The sequence below is a fragment of the Haematobia irritans genome, chromosome 1 (genome assembly GCF_050003625.1).
Source record: "Haematobia irritans isolate KBUSLIRL chromosome 1, ASM5000362v1, whole genome shotgun sequence".
Lineage (NCBI taxonomy): Eukaryota > Metazoa > Arthropoda > Insecta > Diptera > Muscidae > Haematobia > Haematobia irritans.
This window is the reverse complement of record NC_134397.1, coordinates 64,971,587-64,992,397: the sequence shown is the minus strand read 5'-3', so window position 1 is coordinate 64,992,397 and position 20,811 is coordinate 64,971,587. Positions and strand designations below refer to the sequence as shown.

At 32.3% G+C, this 20,811-nt stretch overlaps 1 protein-coding gene and 1 long non-coding RNA gene across 3 annotated transcripts in view; one reads left to right on the top strand and one right to left on the bottom strand.

The window, feature by feature from the left end:
- Cad96Cb (protocadherin Fat 4-like Cad96Ca) overlaps positions 1-20,811 on the bottom strand; it is a 100,254-nt gene that overhangs the window by 48,450 nt on the left and 30,993 nt on the right. The window lies entirely within an intron of this gene.
- On the top strand, positions 1,195-1,885 carry LOC142238856 (uncharacterized). Its single transcript, XR_012722847.1, has 3 exons — positions 1,195-1,352; positions 1,419-1,511; positions 1,582-1,885. It is a non-coding gene; the product is annotated as an uncharacterized LOC142238856 (long non-coding RNA).

Genomic DNA, 20,811 nt, shown 5'->3' with positions numbered 1-20,811 from the left:
CCTATTTACACTCCTTTGTCCACAGAGGCCAATTTTTTGCTCCGATTTAGTTGAAATTTTGCACAGGGAGTAGAATTAGCATTATAGCTATGCGTGTCAAATTTGGTGGAAATCGGTTCAGATTTAGATATAGCTCCCATATATAGCTTTCGCCCGATTTACACTCATATGACCACAGAGGCCAATCTTTTACTCCGATTTAATTGAAATTTTGCACAGGGAGTAGAATGAGCATTGTAGCTATGCGTGCCAAATTTGGTTGAAATCGGTTCAGATTTAGATATAGCTCCCATATATAGCTTTCGCCCGATTTACACTCATATGACCACAGAGGCTAATTTTTTGCTCCGAATTAGTTGAAATTTTGCACAGGGAGTAGAACTAGCATTGTTGCTATGCGTGCCAAATTTGGTTGAAATCGGTTCAGATTTAGATATAGCTCCCATATATATGTTTTTCTGATTTCGACAAAAATGGTCAAAATACCAACATTTTCCTTGTAAAATCGCCACTGCTTAGTCGAATAGTTGAAAAAATGACTCTAATTTTCTTAAACTTCTAATACATATATATCTAGCGATAAATCATAAATAAACTTTTGCGAAGTTTCCTTAAGATTGCTTCAGGTTTAAATGTTTCCCATATTTTTTTACTAACATTGTGTTCCACCCTAGTCCATTAGCCGACTTAAATTTTGAGTCTATATATTTTGTAAAAGTCTATTAAATTCTGTCCAAATCGAGTGATATTTAAATGTATGTATTTGGGACAAACCTTTATTTATAGCACCCAACACATTTGACATATGTGATATGGTATCGAAAATTTAGATCTATAAAGTGGTGCAGGGTATAATATAGTCGGCCCCGCCCGACTCAGGGTATAATATAGTCGGCCCCGCCCGACTTTAGACTTTCCTTACTTGTTTTTTTTTTAATTTAATATGATGAATTGTTTTCAAGTTATTCCAATATATATAGCGGAAGTGCCTTAATTTTGAACATAACCGTATATCTCAAAAAGTCGAGCTCTTAAAAAAACAAGTGTATTTGGATTCAGCGACCTCAAATTACTAAAAATTTGATATAAATTTTAAATGAACACAAAAACGGTTCAATTTTGTTCCCATGTATTTCTAAAGAAAACTAATCATGAAAAATTGGGATTTTAGCCACTAAACTCGAACTTAATATCCACCATAAATACTAAATGCTATATTGACAAGTGGAAATTATATCTAATTTTATAATATTTTTATTTCATTTATATTCTGAGAAGGATTTCAAAAATGTCCCATTTGTGCATGGATATGATTCCACTAATGTAGTAATTGGATGATTTTTTTCAATGTGGTAAGTTTTTCGTCCATTTGTAATAAAGCCAAAATTTCTATTTATTAAAAATAATTTTCATTGCAGGATGACAGCAAATCTAATGGTATTTTTTGGAATCGTCTTACTGTTTAATGCTAACTAAGCTGATATCCCTATTTGCTCTAAGAAAATTCTCTTGTAAGTTAAAGATCAAAATACCATAGAATTTGATAATATTTTTATATTTTATATACCTTTTTAACTTCAGAGGCTTATGACGCAAATCCACACAACAAAAACTAGCGAAATCGGTGAAATTGGACAAAAATGAAATGAAAATAGCAACTTATGGCATATATCTTTCATATGGATAGAAAATGGAAATTGATATTAATTAGTTTCATTCTACTAACATAGAATATTACTCTTTTGAAGAAGCAATTACTAACTACCGAAAAGTAACAGCATACGGCGTACGAATAAAAACATTTCTTTTATTGTATATCATAAGCCATAGTTTTATGTAATATAATAATAATTTTTTGAAATAAAATACTGGTAGTTATGAAAAATTGTCTTATATTTTACGAAAAATTTCTTAGTTGTATACAGGCTTGTTGTACCTTTAATTCCACAATTTATTTACTTCTTTGAAAATTATACTGATAAACAGTTTATTTGAAACCAATTTCTAAATATAGGATTCCCAAAAACTTGTTCATTTTTCCGGATAGCAGGAATATTTTGAATGAGTGTAAGTACATTCTTCCAACAGCGTAGTAAGAATGAACTAAAATACGATGCAATACATAAACTTATTTATAAGAAAATCATGAACTTATCTAGATGAAAAAAATCTTTGGCGCCAAATCATGGTCATTCTTACTATGGGTTAGTTCATTTTTCGTAAACAATAGTAAACTTTTTTTTCGGTGTACAAATAAAATAAAAGAATTTTAGTAAACTCAAAATTTGCACAAAAAAATTATTTTTATACCCACCACCATAGAAAGGTGACGGGGGTATAATAAGTTTATCATTCCGTTCGTAACACATCGAAATATCGATGAAGTATATATATTCTTGATCAGAGAGAAATTCTAAGACGATATAAGCATGTCTGTCGGTCCGTCTGTCTGTTTGTCCGTCAGTCTGTCGGTTGTAATCACGCTACAGCCTTCAATAATGGCGCTATCGTCCTGAAATTTGGCACAGATTCGTCTTTTGTTTGCAGGCAGGTCAAGTTCGAATATGGGCTATATCGGTTCAAGTTTTGATATAGTCCCCAAACCGACCTCCCGATTTGGAGTCTTGGGCTTATAAAAACCGTAGTTTTTATCAATTTTTCCTGAAATTGGATATCTAGAGGTATTTTAGGACCATCAAAATGTGTACCGAAAATGGTGCCTATCGGTCCATGTTTTGGTATAGCCCCCATATGGACCGATTTCCCGATTTTGCTTCTTGGGCATGAGCCACGCTCATGTCAACGGCGTGAGTGTGATTAACAAACCAAAATGTCGTGCGTGAGCGTGAGTCACGAAAACAATATCTTCGTGAGTGTGCGTGAGTAACGAAATACGCTCACGAAAATAATCCCGCTCTCCAACATAAAACGCTTAAAAATTAAATTCATTTGCAATTTTAGTGACACCTAGGATGTTAAGAATTTAATAACGCTCTCAACTTTAATCTTGTTCATGATTTCAGACACGTCCCTCAGGTAAATTACTCATAAAATTATTCGTGAGTCACGACATATTTTGTGAGTCACGATATTTTTCGTGAGTCACATTTACGTGCGTGAGTGTGCGTGAGTACAAGTTTTCTGTTCGTGAGAGTGCGCGAGCGTGAGATCTACCAAACAATATCGTGCGTGAGTGTGCGTGAGTAAGATATTTCCGTCGTGAGTGTGCGTGAGCGTGAGTAATATACCTGAAATTTAAAATCTAGAGTTACTCTAGGACCATAAAGACGTGTGCCGAAAATGGTGAGTATCGGTCCATGTTTTGGTATAGCTCCCATATAGACCGATCTCCCGATTTTACTTCTTGGGCTTCTTGAATCCGTAGTTTTTATCCAATTTGCCTGAAATTGGAAATGTAGAGGTATTCTAGGAAAATAAAGAGATGTGCCGAAAATGGTGATTATCGGACCATGTTTCGATATAGCCCCCATATAGACCGATCTCCCGATTTTACTTCTTGGGTTTCTAGAATCCGTAGTTTTTATCCAATTTGATGTGCCGAATATATTGTGTATCGGTACAGTTTTTGATAAAGCCCCCTTATAAACCGGCTCTCCGATTTGGGGTCTAGATTCTAGAACTACTATTAGATGTGCTGAATACTGTGTATATCCTTCCATGTTTCGGTATAGCCCCCATTACACCGAACTACTAGGGTTTCTAGAAATTGTAGTTTTTATCCGATTAGTCACAAATTGAAAATATACTGGCATTTTAGACCCATAACAAAGTGTATATGATTTAGTTTTATCGGTCCATTTGGTAAGGCCTCCATATAGACTGATTTCACTTATTGGGGGTATAGAAGGAGGTTGACACGAATCATTTGAAGGTTGGTACTATATAAAAACAAGTATATACAGCACTAAGTTCGGTCGGACCGAATCTTAAATACCCACTACCATGAACCAAATATTAGGGGTTCCTGTGAAATTTCAGGAGGGCTTGAGGACTTGAGGACACTTCCCGAAGATAAATTTAAAGATTTCACCTATGAGGACTATATCAGATTCTGGATTTATAAGAACCATTTTTGTTTGAGTTTTAGAGGAATCATTAACATCTCCTGTAAGTGTGCAAGAAAATTATAAAATAACGTCTTGATTTGAAATCTTAAATCTGTAGAAGTAAAATCTGGAAATTTTACATTGAGTTTCAAGCAATTTTCATGATCAGTGCGCCTTCTTCACCCTCAAGAAGTGAAGTCGGTCTATATGGAGGCATTACCAAATGGACCGATAAAAACTTAATACGATACACGTTTTTGTGAGCCTAAAATACCAGAATATTTACAATTTCAGGCAAATCAGATAAAAACTACGGTTTCTAGAAACCCAAGGAGTTAAATGGGGAGATCGTTCTTATGTGGGCTATACTAAAATATGGACCGATACTCACCGTTTTCGGCACACCTCTTTATCACCCGAAAATACTTCTAGATTTCCAATTTCAGGCAAATAGGATAAAAACTTCGGATTCTAGAAGCCCAAGAAGTAAAATCGGGAAATCGGTCTATATGGGGGCTATACCAAAATATGGAACGATACTCACCATTTTCGGCACACCTTTTTATGGTCCTAAAATACCTATAGATTTCCAATTTCAGACAAATTGGATAAAAACTACGGTTTCTATAAGCCCAAGACCCCAAATCGGGAGGTCGTTTTATATGGGGACCATACCAAAACATGGACCGATACTCACCATTTTTGGCACACGTATTTGTGGTCCTACAGTACCTCTAGATTTCCAATTTCAGGTAAATTGAATAAAAACTGCGATTTCTATAAGCCCAAGAAGTAAAATCGGGAGAACGGTCTATATGGGGGCTATACCAAAACGTGGACCGATACTCACAATTTTTGGCACACGTATTTGTGGTCCTACAGTACCTTTAGATTTCCAATTTCAGGTAAATTGAATAAAAACTGCGGTTTCTATAAGCCCAAGAAATAAAATCGGGAGATCGGTCTATATGGGGGCTATACCAAAACATGGACCGATACTCACCATTTTTGGCACACCTCTTTATGGTCATAAAATACCTTTAGATTTAAAATTTCGGGCAAATTGGATAAAAACTACGATTTCTATAAGCCCAAGACCCAAAAACGGGTGGTCGGTTTATATGGGGACTATATCAAAACCTGGACCGATATAGCCCATCTTCGAACTTGACCTGCCTGCAGACAAAAGACGAGTTTGTGCAAAATTTCAGCATGATTGCTTCATTATTGAAGACTGTAGCATGATTACAACAGACAGACAGACAGACAGACGGACATCGTTATATCGTCTTAGAATTTCTCCCTGATCAAGAATATATATACTTTATATAGTCGGAAATCGATATTTCGATGTGTTACACACGGAATGACAAACTTATTATACCCCCATCACCATTCTATGGTGGTGGGTATAATAATATGCATTTAATACTAGCGATGTGTCAGACCGGGGACTTATCAGCCAACCTGTTACTTGTTTTTTTTTTTTCAAATGATATTTCTCTTAATACTTGTAAGAATTTTAGACTCTATTTGATTTTTTTCATCAAAAAAAAAACAACCTTCAGTTTCATCCATTCCCTTTTGTTTTGAGAAACTTTCCACGGAAGCATTTACTTAATGATCATGGATAAAATGTGATAAAATGACACAATTACCGGGGAAGCGAGTGACAATAAAAACCAGTACTTGAGCATTTAATTTAAATACGTGAGAGAAATGACCACTCCAGATGGTTTTCTTTTATGTTGTGTGAAGATGATGACAGCTTCGCCAGATTATGGAGCAAATTAATGGGGTTGGTCGCAATGTGATGGCATTTAACACTGACCAAATTGCAGTCAGTGACTTTCTATAGGGGGGTGGGGGATGTTTTGTCAAAACAAAAAGAAATTATATTTTAATGATTGTTGGACAATGGTCATGAAAGAGATAATCTAAGAAGAAAACATCATGTTTAACATAGTGCCATTGAGTCGAGTTTGTGTTTTTAGTATTTTATGTCCAAAATGTCTTTTAATTTTGAAGATTTGAAAAATCATGTAAATATAATTATCTTGTTCTCCTCTGATACCATCAATAGTTCATAATATCTATCCTTTGAAGTTTCCCCATATCTACAGATATTCGAAAGTCATCATGTAGTTTTATTAGAGGTATTGACATGTCATGGAAAGCAAAAAACGTCTTCCGCATAAAGTCTTCAAAGACAATGCGTTTTAACTTTAAATATCATCGAAATTAAGAACCATTTCAATAATGTATCAGAGAAATGGATTGTAATTCCATAGACTTAAATAAATAAATAAATGCGTCTTCCATGTCAAACTTGCATTCGTATTATGCACTGAAAAAATATCGTCAAAAAATATTTCCAATGAAAAAGTTGATTGAAGATGAAAACTTTTTCTATTAAAAAATAATTTGATACTTTAACTTTTTAATCGAACTAGAAACAATACATCTGTCTGTCTGTTTAATTAAAAAATTAATTGATACCATTAACTTTTTAATCGAACTCGGAAAATAAAGTCTTTCTATCCCAAAGGAGATTATACGAAACTGTGTGCAATTTTGAACACGGATAGAAAAATATATTTTTTATATTTTCCGATGTAAAAAAAATATGTTTCGGGCTGATTATATATAAAAGTGTAAAAATATAATATTTCTAAACTAGCATAAAATGTTTGGGGCACATATGTTAATGTGTTACAATATATTACGTTTGTGACGTCAATGTTTCAAAATTTCGAGTAAACATATACCTATATCCCAGCAAAAAAATAGGAAGTTCTTCTAAATGCACAACTTTAAAAGCACTTCTAAAAATGTCCTCCCAAAGGTGTTCTTCATTTTAACTAGGAAGTTTTTTAATTAAATTTTTTATAACTTGCTTTTTTTTCATATTTTTAATGAATAAATTTAACTTTTTTTATTTGAAATAGATTAACAAGTATACACGCAGAGAAGGAATATGATCACCTCAAATATGTTTCAAGAGCAAAATGTTATTTTTGTATGGAGACCATGTAACATGTTTGCCAAATATAACCTGCTTGCCGAAATGAGATACATGATTTCCGAGAAAATAACATGGTTGCGAAAACCATGCTACATGGTCACCACCCAAAAATAACATTTTGCTCTTAAAACATATTTGAGGTCATCATATTCCTTCTCTGGGTGTATACGGCCGTAAGTTCGGCCAGGCCGAATCTTATGTACCCTCCACCATGGATTGCGTAGAAACTTCTACGAAAAACTGTCATCCACAATCGAATTACTTGGGTTGTGGTATCTTAAAACTTCTTAACATCGTTTTCTAGATTGTGAGTTAGTCCATACGTGGTAGAGAGCCAGAATTGAATTATGGGGGCTATATACAATTATGAACTTGATATGGACCAATTTTTGTGTGATTGGAGATCGATTTATCTGAGGGCTATATATAACTATAGACCGATATGGACCTAGTTCGGAATGGTTGTTAACGGCCATATACTAGCACAATGTACAAAATTTCAACTCACTCGGATGAAATTTGCTCCTCACAGAGGCTCCAAAACCATATCTCGGGATCGGTTTATATTGGGGCTATATATGATTATGGACTGATATGGACCACTTTTGGCATGGTTGTTAAATATCATATACTACCACCACGTACCAAATTTCAACCAGATCGAATGAATTTTGCTTTTCCAAAAGGCACCGGAGGTCAAATCTGGGGATCGCTTTATATGGGAGCTATATATAATTATGGACTGATGGGAACCAATTCCTGCATGGTTGTTGGATACCATATACTAACATCACGTACCAAATTTAAACCGAATGGGAAGAATTGCTCTTCCAAGGGGCTCCGGAGGTCAAATCTGGGGATCGGTTTATATGGGGCCTATATATAATTATGGACCGATATCGACCAATTTTTGCATGGGTGTTTGAGGCCATATATTAACACCACGTACCAAATTTCAACTGAATCAGATGAATTTTGGTCTTCCAAGAGGCTCCGGAGGTCAAATCCGGTGATCGGTTTATATGGGGGCTATATATAATTATAGACCGATGTGGACCAATTTTGGCACGGTCATTAGAGACAATATACTGACATCATGTACCAAATTTCAAACGGATCGGATTAAATTTGCTCTTCCAAGGGGCTCCGGAGGTCAAATCTGGGGATCGGTTTATATGGGGGCTATATATAATTATGGACCGATGTGGACCAATTTTTGCATGGTCAACAAAGACCATATACTAACACCATGTACCAAATTTCAGCCGGACCGGATGAAATTTGCTTCTCTTAGGGTCTCCGGAGGTCAAATTTGGGGATCGGTTTATATGGGGGCTATATATAATTAATTACCGATGTGGACAATTTTTGCGTAGCTGTTAGAGACCATATACTAACACCATGTACCAAATTTCAGCCGGATCGGATGAAATTTGCTTCTCTTAGAGGCTCTGAAAGCCAAATCGGGGGATCGGTTTATATGGGGGCTATATATAATTATGGACCGATGTGGACCAATTTTTGCATGGTCAACAAAGACCACATACTAACACCATGTACCAAATTTCAGCCGGATCGGATGAAATTTGCTTCTCTTAAAGGGTGATACGGTCAAAATTTGGTCAAGGGAAAACGCGTGTAAATCGGTGAAATCGTTTATATAAAAAATCAAATAAAATTTCTTTTTCAAGTTCAATTAGTATAAAATTCAGCAAAAATATTCAGTTAGGCTTTCGCTTTTCCAAATCCGAATTTCCGGGCCTCACGCTTGACACCTGCCATCAGATTTTGTACAGTCACCTTGTCCACCTTCTTCGCCGCAGAAAGCCAGTTTGCCTTGAACTGCTGCTCGTCCTTAGCAGTTTTTTAGTCTTCTTTAGGTTCCGCGTGACAATAGCCCAGTATTTCTCAATTGGGCGGAGCTCTGGCGTGTTGGGACGGTTCTTGTCCTTGGGAACCACCTGCACGTTGTTGGCGGCGTACCACTTCATGGCCTTTTTACCGTAATGGTAAGATGCCAAATCCGGCCAAAACAGTACGGAACAACCGTGTTTCTTCAGGAAAGGCAGCAGACGTTTATTCAAACACTCTTTCACGTAAATTTCTTGGTTGACAGTCCCGGAAGCTATGAAAATGCTGCTTTTCAAGCCACAGGTACAGATGGCTTGTCAAACCAGATATTTCTTTGCGAACTTTGACAGTTTTATGTGCTTGAAAATATCTGCTACCTTTCCCCTGCCATTTGCCGTATAATACTCCTGTCCCGGAAGCTGCTTGTAGTCGGCTTTGACGTAGGTTTCGTCGTCCATTACCACGCAGTCAAACTTCGTCAGCATCGTCGTGTACAGCCTCCGGGATCGCGCTTTGGCCGTCGTATTTTGTTTATCATCGCGATTTGGAGTCACTACCTTCTTGTAAGTCGATAGTCCGGCTCGTTTTTTGGCTCGTTGCACGGTTGTAGACGATACACCCAGCTTATTTGCGGCATCTCGGAGAGAGAGGTTAGGGTTTCGCTTGAAACTACCGGCACCTCTCTTTGTCGTCTCAGCGGCTTCCGGTTTTCGATTTCCCCCGGATCCAGACTTCCTGGCTGTCGACAAACGTTCCCCAAACACTTTAATTACATTTGTAACGGTTGATTTGGCAACTTTTAGCGATTTTGCCAGCTTTGCGTGCGAGTAGCTCGGATTTTCGCGATGCGCAAGCAAAATTTTGATACGCTGCTCTTCTTGCTTGGACGGCATTTTGACAATTGAAGAGTGAATTCCAAAATCAAAATAGGAGCAACATTCTACACACACACACCTTCAAAATGAGGGGTGTTCAGGTTTTTTAAATGCGAAATTGAAAGAAATACGTCAAGTTTATATTGACCAAATTTTGACCGTATCACCCTTTATATAATTATGGACCGATGTGGACCAATTTTTGCATGGTTGTTACAGACCATATACTAACATCATGTACCAAAATTCAGCCGGATCGGATAAAATTTGCTTCTCTTAGAGGCCTCGCAAGCCAAATCGGGGGATCGGTTTATATGGGGGCTATATATAATTATGGACCGATGTGGACCAATTTTTGCATGGTTGTTAGAGACCATATACTAACACCATGTACCAAATTTCAGCCGGATCGGATGAAATTTGCTGCTCTTATAGGCCTCGCAAGCCAAATTTGGGGGTACGTTTATATGGGGGCTATACGTAAAAGTGGACCGATATGGCCCATTTGCAATATTATCCGACCTACATCAATAACAACAACTTGTGCCAAGTTTCAAGTCGATTGCTTGTTTCGTTCGGAAGTAAGCGTGATTTCAACAGACGGACGGACGGACATGCTCAGATCGACTCAGAATTTCACCACAACCAATATTTCACTTAATTTAAGGACAATTTCTTTAAATCACAAATGTGTTTCTTTACTTTAAGGAAAATTAGCCTTAGTTCAAAGACATGCGACTTTAACGAAGGGACGCAAATTTATAAAATGTGTGTCCTAAATTTATTGAAAAAAAATTTTGAAACAAAGATTATAAACTTTATTTTAATTTAATTTTCATTATTTTAAAGGAATTTGTCCTTAATATTTTGTAAATTTCGATTCCTAAAATTTAGGTTGCGTAAAGGCACTTAATTTTGAAAAAAAAACCAAGTGTAGATTTGAATTCAGCGACCCAAATAACCTTAAAAACCATATTCAGTTCTTAATCAACAGAACCATTGTTCCTTAGTGTTATTTTCAAAAAAAAAAAAAAAATAGAAAAATATAGAAAATATATGAAATAGTTTTTTTTGTGGTTTTTAAAAGTAGTAGTAGGTTTCAAAAAGTAGATCCAAAATCGAAAGTGATCATAAAAAATAAAAGTTTCTTTATGCATCTCGGAAATCAAAAAAAAAAAGGGAAACAATAACCTTTACATGACCGTAGTAGTATATGAAGAAAATACCAATTACATAAAATTCCTCTATGGAAAATACGATAACCAAGAAAACCTTATTTTCCAACAAAATACTTTTTATGTTTTGCTTCCAAGCGAATTGAGCAAGCGTGGCATGTGTATCTGTATGAAAAAACTAGAAATGAAAGTGAAAATTTTCTTTAACACCATCACCACCACACCGCCAACACCTTCAGTGCAGACTTCCATATGAAGTGCCAAAAAATTCAGGCCTGTACTAACATGTGTGTAGCCCTGATTGAAACTGAAAAGTTCAAAAACCAAATTTATGCCAAGCAAAAAATAAGAAAAGAAAACAAACAACACAGACTCTGGCAGCCATTCGTTCTGCTAAATGATTTTGCTTCTTTTTTTTTGGTGTTTTCCTCTTTTTCAAATAGAGTAAAATACTAACCAATAGGAAAATTCATTTGAAACTGATGAAATGAAGGTGAATCATAAACCTCTCATTTAAACGTCTTATATTGGATTGCGAAAGACGAAGATTTGTTGGCGTTAAAGAGTTCTAATATCAATTAAACACTTAAGCAGCTTAGCTTGAGAGGAAGTTATGAAGAGAATAATGCGTTACGCATTTTTTGAGATGATGAAATTTTTAAGGTGCGTAGTTCAAAAAATTAATATGGAGTACTTATGGCAAGATTGTGAAGAACATCAAAAAATGGACCGATATGAACATATCATGTATCCACAAAATTTTCAATAGAAATAAAATTTTTTGACAAAATTTTCTATAGAAATAAAATTTCGGCAACATTTTTGTAGAATTGAAATTTTGACAAAATTTTCTGTAGAAATAAAATTTTGCCAAAATTTTGACAATATTTTCCATAGAAATAAAATTTTGACAAGATTTTCTATACAATTAAAATTTTGACAAAATTGTCTATAGAAGGTTAGGTTAGGTTAGGTTAGGTTAGGTGGCAGCCCGATGTATCAGGCTCACTTAGACTATTCAGTCCATTGGTGAACTTCTCTCTTATCACTGAGTGCTGCCCGATTCCATGTTAAGCTCAATGACAAAGGGACCTCCTTTTTATAGCCGAGTCCGAACGGCGTTCCACATTGCAGTGAAACCACTTAGAGAAGCTTTGAAACCCTCAGAAATGTCACCAGCATTACTGAGGTGGGATAATCCACCGCTGTCTATGGAAACAAAATTTTGACAAAATTTTCTATAGAAATAAAATTTTCACAAAATTTTCTATAGAAATAAAAATTTGACAAAATTTTCTATAGAAATATTTTTTTTTGACAAAATTTTCTATAGAAATAAAATTTTGACAAAATTTTGTATAGATATAAATTATTGACAAAACTTTCTAGAGAAATAAAATTTTGACAAAATTTTCTATACAAAGAAAATTTCGCCAAAATTTGCTTTAGAAATATAATTTTGACAAAATTTTTATATAGAAACAAAACTTTTACAAAACTTCCTATAGAAATAAAATATTGACAAAATTTTTGATAGAAATATAATTTTGACAAATTATCTATAGATAATTTTTTTAAAAATTTGCTATAGAAAGAAAATTTCGTCGAAATTTGCTTTTTAAATATAATTTTGACAAAAATTTCTATAGAAATAAAATTTCGTTACAATTTTCTATAGAAATAAAATTTTGACAAAATTTTGTATAGAAATAGAATTTTGACAAAATTTTCTATTAAAAAAAATGTTGACAAAATTTTCTATATCAATAAAATTTTGACAAAATTTTCTATAAAAATAACATTTTGACAAAATTTTCTATAGAAATAAAATTTTGACAAAATTTTCTATAGAAATAAAATTTTGACAAAATTTTCTATAGAAATAGAATATTGACAAAATTTTCTATAGAAATAAGGGAGCCACCGTGGTGCAATGGTTAGCATGCCCGCCTTGCATACACAAGGTCGTGGGTTCGATTCCTGCTACGACCGAACACCAAAAAGTTTTTCAGCGGTGGATTATCCCACCTCAGTAATGCTGGTGACATTTCTGAGGGTTTCAAAGCTTCTCTAAGTGGTTTCACTGGAATGTGGAACGCCGTTCGGACTCGGCTATAAAAAGGAGGTCCCTTGTCATTGAGCTTAACATGGAATCGGTAATGCTGGTGACATTTCTGAGGGTTTCCAAACTTCTCTAAGTGGTTTCACTGCTATGTGGAACGCCGTTCGGACTCGGCTATAAAAAGGAGGTCCCTTGTCATTGAGCTTAACATGGAATCGGGCAGCACTCAGTGATAAGAGAGAAGTTCACCACTGTGGTATCACAATGGACTGAATAGTCTAAGTGAGCCTGATACATCGGGCTGCCACATAACCTAACCTAACCTAACCTTCTATAGAAATAGAATTTTGACAAAATTTTCTATAGAAATATTATTTTGACAAAATTTTCCATAGAAATAAAATTTTGACATAATTTTCTATAGAAATAAAATTGTGACAAATTTTCTATAGAAACAAAATTTTGACAAAAATGTCTGTAGAAATAAAATTTTGACAAAATTTTCTATAGAAATAGTATTGACAAAATTTACTATAGAAACAAAATTTTGACAGTATTTTCTATAGAAATAAAGTTTTGACAAAATTTTCTATAGAACTAAAATTTTGACAAAACTTTCTATAGAAATAAAATATTGACAATATTTTCTATAGGAATAAATTTTTTTCACAAAATCTTCTATTTCTATACACAGAAATCTTTAGAAATAAAATTTTAACAAAATTTTCTATAGAAACAAAATTTTGACAAAATCTTCTATTGAAATAAAATATTGACAACATTTTTGAAAGGAATAAAAATTTGCCAAAATTTTCTATAGAAAATTGTCTACAGAAATAACATTTTGACAAAACTTTCTATAGAAATACAATTTTGACACAATTTTCTATTACAATAAAATTTTGACAACATTTTCAATTGAAATAACAAACATTTTTATAAAAATAAAATTTTGACAAAATTTTCTATAGAAACAAAATTTTGACAAAATTTGCTATTGCAATAAAATTTTGACAAAATTTTCAATATAAATAAATTTTTTTGCAAAATTTTCTATAGAAATAAAATTTTGTAAAATTTTTTTTAGATATATCTTTTTCGCAAAATTTTTATAGAAATAAAATTTTGACAAAATTTTCTATAGCAATAAAATTTTGACATATTTTTCTATAGAAATAAAATTTTGACAAAATTATCTATAGAAATAAAATTTTGACAATATTTTAAATAAAAATAAAATTTTACCAATATTTTGTATAGAAATAAAAAATTTGTTAAAATTTTCTATAGATGTAGATTGTTCACAAAATTTTCTAAAGAAATGCAAATTTGACAAAAATATGGAAATAAACAAAAATTTTCTATACAAATAAAATTGTGACAAAATTTTCTATAGAAATAAAATTTTGACAAGATTTTCTCTAAAAATAAAATTTTTACAAATAGAAATACAATTTTGACAAAAATGTCTATTAAAATAAAATGTTGATAAAATTTTCTATAAAAATAAAATTTTGACAAATTTTCTATAGAAATAAAATTTGACAAAATTTTCTATAGAAACAAAATTTTGATAAAATTTTCTATAGATGTAAATTTTTTACAAAATTGTCTATAGAAATAAAAATTTGACAAACTTTTCTATACAAATGAAAGTTTGAAAATGTATTCTATAGAAATAAAATTGTGACAAAATTTTCTATAGAAATAAAATTTTGTTAAAAATTTTCTATAGATATAAATTTTCCACAAAAATTTCTATAGAAATAAAATTTTGACAAAATTTCCTATAGAAATAATAATTTGACAAAATTTTCTATAGAAATAAAATGTTGACCAAATTTTCTTTAGAAATAAAATTTTGACAAAAATGTCTATGGGAATAAAATTTTGATAAAATTTTCTATAGAAATAAAATTTAGACAACATTTTCTATAAAAATAAAATTTTGTCAAAATTTTCTATAGAAATAAAATTTTAACAATATTTTCTATAGAAATAAATTTTTTTTTAAATTTTCTATAGATATAAATTTTTGACAAACATTTCTTTAGAAATAAATTTTCTACAGAAATAAAATTTTGACCACATTTGCTATAGAAATAAAATTTTGACAACATTTTCTATAGAAATAAAATTTTGACAAAATATGCTGTAGAAATAAAATTTTGATTTCAGCTTAAAACCATGCGGTAAAATTTTTTTCAAATTTTGTTAGATTATATTTGGCACGAGTGGCAGCAGAAGTCCAGAAGCCCAAGAAGTCAAATCGGAGGAACGAGCACCATGTTCTGGTTTTTATTAAATACCTCTTGATTTTGAATTTGAAGCATATGGGATAAAAATTGCGGTGTTCAAAAGTTGTCTAAGCTAGGAGGTTATGGTTTGCACTAAAATACCAAAGAGTCGGATTAGTGCAGCGTACGATGGTTTTGTTGGCCTTTTGAAAAAGTGTTTGTTTCCTCCATCAACAGGTTGTACCTAACGAACTTTTTCCTCTATGCTCCTATGGTGTGAGCTTCGGTAACGAAATGCCATCATAACATAGGCGATGACTTAATAGAGGTAAATTTCTTCGAAATTGTTATAATTGTCTCAATCTTTGCTAACCATGGAAACAAGTTGAAAAAAAAACTTTTTATACCTGGATTTTAAGTAAGAAAAAAAAAGAACTTGTTTTATGACCATGTACTTTATGGTCATACTTTTGATGGGAAAAAAATGTTTAGGACATTTTGTCAAAGTCAATGGACATAGGCACTATTATATAACGGCGGCTCAAGTGCCATTTTAATATACAGAAATTGAATTTGTCTTTGGTTATCTTTGAATCTGACTTCGAATAAACCATTAATCATCAATTAATCAATTTCATTATCCGTTTAATCTATGAAATGAATATTTATTTTTCGCAGTCATTTGCGTTGTTTACTTATCATATCGGATTTAGAAGATTTATGGCAATTACGTTTAACAATTATAATGCAACTTATAACGATGGCTAATGTATGGTTATAACATAACCATAACATTGGCTTGTTATTTAATGTGATAAAAACTCGATCATCGATGATTACCTGGGTTGTGGTAACACACTGTTAGAAAAATATGTTTTTCATATGTTCCGATATAAACAAAATGTGTTTCGGGCACGATTTTAAACCACAATATATTTAAGTGTGAACATGTAATGTTCCTAAACTAACACTAAATGTTTGGGACATCTATGTTAATATGTTAGAATATATTATGTTTGGGGCATCAATGTTTCATAAAAATCATATGTGTGAATACAAACATATATAAATTTACAAATTTCGACTAAACATACATATGTTGTGATATTTTATTCAAAGCGACAGAGAGAGTATAGAGAGAAATAGAGATGGAAACCGGGAGAGTTGACGAAAGATATCAATATAACACAGCAAAAGAGTCAAAAGAGAACAATTTCTGTGAAACCGCTTGTATGTTGTTTCGGAAAACTGTTTTATGATAAGGCCAAAAATTTGATATGTTTAAGTCTAAATATTATTTAATTTGAATAAAGAGAATATACATTCTGAACCAAGAGAATAGACATTTGAAAAACAAACAGCTTATGTTTTCGCCTTGAGAGCAGCATTTTATGTATGTGTGGACATATGTTTTGTTTATCATTTTGGCATTATGGGCACAATTTTTTTTTCTTGGTTCGTTAAAAGAAATCAGGGGTCTTCATAAAAATAACGAAAGGGCACTATACTCTTTTTAGAGTTGGGACAGTAAAATGAAATAAGGAGGAAATAGTGAAAAATTACACAGTAAAATGTAAAAAACAAAGTTTAGTTCCTCTTTATTAAAAATTAGTCCACGAGGAGTTGACGGACACCATCAAATATAAAAGCGGGCATTAAGTTCGAGTTTTACAGCTAAAACAATTTAAAAAGTTTATTTTCTTTAAAATGAATTATTAAAGAAAAATAAAAGGAATTTTAGAGCGATGGTGTTAAATGCTAATAAAAAACTGTTCACTCCTAAATAAATTTATGTTTATAGTATAAAATTATGTATGTATGTTTATACTCGACTCCACGTTCTTCTTTTGTTAGTTTTTGAATTCCTTCCAAATTTTAAAGTTTTGTACAAAAACAGTTTTTTATTACAAGATTGTTATTTTTGCAATAAAACATAATATTTTATCCAAAAATCAGTCAATTTCGTTTATATCAAGCACTGTTACTGACTATAAATCTTTAATAACACACATTTCGAAGTTTCATTTAAAAAAAATTAATATAGTATAAATATAAATGTGTAAATTAAAAAAAAAAAAAAAAAAACAAAAAAAATGTTCGGTCGGAGCAGGGATTGAACCCAGACATGCTAACCACTGCTCCACGTGGCAAACAAATGTATGTTTCTGTTAAATAATGTTATGTTTGCATGGGCTCGTGGGCGCTGCAAACTATGCTATATAAATGTAACTTAAAACTATAATTATCTACTGGTGACTATAACAGCTACGTAGCCCAGTGGATAGTGTGTTGGCTTACAAACTGTATGGTCCTCGGTTCGATTCTCCGTGCAGGCGAAAGGTAAAATTTAAAAAATTTATAAAAGTGAATAATTTCTTCACCATTATTTGTATTACAGAAAAAGGTGCCAATAACTAAAATATTTCGTGGAAGTGAAAATTACGAGTATGTTAGGGAATGAGCACAATCGTCTTTGGGAAAAATTCTTCCAAGCATATAATATTTTTGGGCTCAAAATGCTTCCAAACATATAATATGTTCACATAAAACAAACATATTAATGTTTCGGCAGTATCCAATAATATATGTGCTTCCTGCAAAATATGTTTGGAACATATGTTAAAGAAGCGATTTTTTCTGAGGGTGTAAGAACTAAAAAATCTCGTGGATGTGAGAAAGATGTGGGGGAATATACAATTGGGCAGAAACAAAATTTTGAGCATTCAGGTCGAAAACCTATGTTGTTAGCACCTATATTACCTGTTTATTTTCATAATTCATTATGATTGTAAATATATAAATAAATAAATAAAATTTTGAGCACAATATTGTTTGGGAGAATTTTTTTTAAGCATATAATATTTTTGGGTGCAAAATGCTCCAAACATATTATATGTTCACATAATAACATATTGTTTTTTGGAAGACAACATTATTGAATTTGGATGCAAAAATACAAAATGTTTGGAACTTAGACTACCCAAACATATATTGTTTAGACCAATATGCTTTCAAACATATTATATATTGGAAGAGATCAAACATATAAATGTTTGGGCAATACCCAAAAATGTATATGCTTGAAGCAAAATATGTTTGGGAGTATATGTTACAGAAGCGATTTTTTGTGAGCGTGTGGAGACCGTGGAGATAAAAATGGCTGACTATATGCCTATATAAGCCACCTTAATTCTTAATTATTTTATATAGAGGAGTCTTAAAATAATTATGCGGCGACATGATCCAAATTTCAACTAGACCCGAAGAAATTTGTTCCTCCATGAGGCTTAAGAAGTCTGAATTTGACATCAGTTTATATGAGTCAGTTTATATGAGGGCTACCCTCAAAAAATCGCTTCTGTAACAAATACTCCCAAACACATTCTGCTTCTAGCAACTATATTTTCAGGATTAGTTGTTTGTATAGTTCAAACATATTATGTTTCACCTAAGGCATACACTGGTAGAAAAAACTTGTAATGAAATTTTCTTTGTGTGTATATATTTTTAAAGCACCAATTGGTTACTTCCATTTTTTTACTTCTGGCGTACTATCTCAGCCTCTCTTTCTAAACACATATATGTTTATAGGCAATTTCTAAATTAATATATGTTTGCATCCACACATATTATATTTAAACAAATATAATATGTTCTAACATACATGAGATGGCTGATCATCAATTTGAAAAATATTTCAATTTATTCGAAACACGATTTCATTTGGATTAAAAAAAGTTTCATTTAATTTGTTTTGAAAAGTAATACATTTTATTTGAAAAATGGTCAATTTTATCTGAAAAGAGTTTCATGAAAAGGATTTATTTTATTTGAAAAATAATTATTTTAATAATTTTTTTAGTTTTTCACTTCACCTGAAAAATGATTGTTTTTATGTGAAAAAGATTTCATTTTGTTAAAAAAAATCATTTGGTTAAGAAAGGTTTCACTTTATTAGAAAAAGGTTTAATTTTATTTGAAAACAAAGTCATATTTGATTAATTTTATTTGATACATGATAAACTATATTTGAAAAAATTTTCACTTCACCTAAAAAATCAAAAATTTTATTTGAAAAAAGTTTAATTTGATTGGAAATGGGATTCATTTGTTTTGAAGATACATTTTATTTAATAAATGATTTGTTTTATTTGGAAAAAGTGTCTTTTTATTTGACAAATGATTCATTATACCCTGCGCCACCTTGTGGAGCAGGGACATATGGTGTCTTTGGCAATATTGCTTAGGGCCGGCCCCTGAGTCGATTTAGTCATGTCCGTCCGTCCGTTTGTCTGTGAACACATTTTTGTAATCAAAGTCTTGGTCGCAATTTTTGGCACAAGTATGTGTTTTGGATCAGAATAGAACCCTATTGATTTAGGAAGAAATCAGTTCAGTTTTAGATATAGCTCTCATATATATCTTTCGCCCGATATTCACTTATATGGCCCCAGAAGCCAGCGTTTTTCCCCGATTTACTTGGAATTTTGTACAAGGAGTACAATTAGTAGTACAGTCTACTATCCTAAATTTTAATGAAATCGGTTCAGTTTTAGATACAGCTCCCATATATCTTTCGCCCGATATTCACTTATAAGGTCCCAGAAGGTAGAGCTTTGCCCTAATTTGGTTTAAATTTTGCACAGGGAGTAGAATTACCCAGCAAAAAAAGCGTCGCCAAAAAAGTAATGAAAATGTTCTTTTTGGATCCGGAAGTGGTGCAAAATTGACGCAGAAGCGATGAATTTAACATAGGTTTGTCATAGGACGGAAGTCCTCCATTTCAACAGCCGTTGCACTGGATATGCATCACTTCTTTATGTGTGATCCGAATTCAATGTTTTGGAAGTAAATTAAAAAATTCTGTGATATTTTGTCAAATAAATATTTTTTATAATTTTTTATTACTTTTAATGGATTATAACGCTTGTCGGAAACGTTTGACCTCAAGTATTTTCAAAAATGCACAATCTTTTCAGATTGGATTTAACATTTTTTTGGACAAAATTTAAATGATTTGTACCATTTTATGAATTCTTACTCTGTTTTTAACGTATTTGAAACAAAAAAAGTTAAAATTACCCTAAAAGTATGAAAAAACCAAAATTTTAAAAAATTGAATTAAAAGAACTTCCTGGGTAGTTAAAATAAAGAACATCATTGGGAGTGCATCTTCTGGTAGTGCTTTTAAAGTTGTGCCTTTGGAAGAATTCCCATGTTTATACCCTAAACCACGTAGTGGTCAGGGTATAATAAGTTTGATCTGTCAAAAAATGTGCCTACCAGAAATATTGATTTTAGACCCCATAAAATATATACCGATCGACTCAGAATCACCTCCTGAGTCGATGTAGCGCTTGGTGTCCGTCCGTCCGTCTGTCCATGTATTTGTTGTTCACAGGATTCCGGTAGAAATTATTAACCGATTTTGATGAAATTTGGTACAGGGAGTTTTTTTGGGCACAAGGACGAACGCTATTGAATATGTATAGCCCGATTTCGACAAATGGGGTTACTTT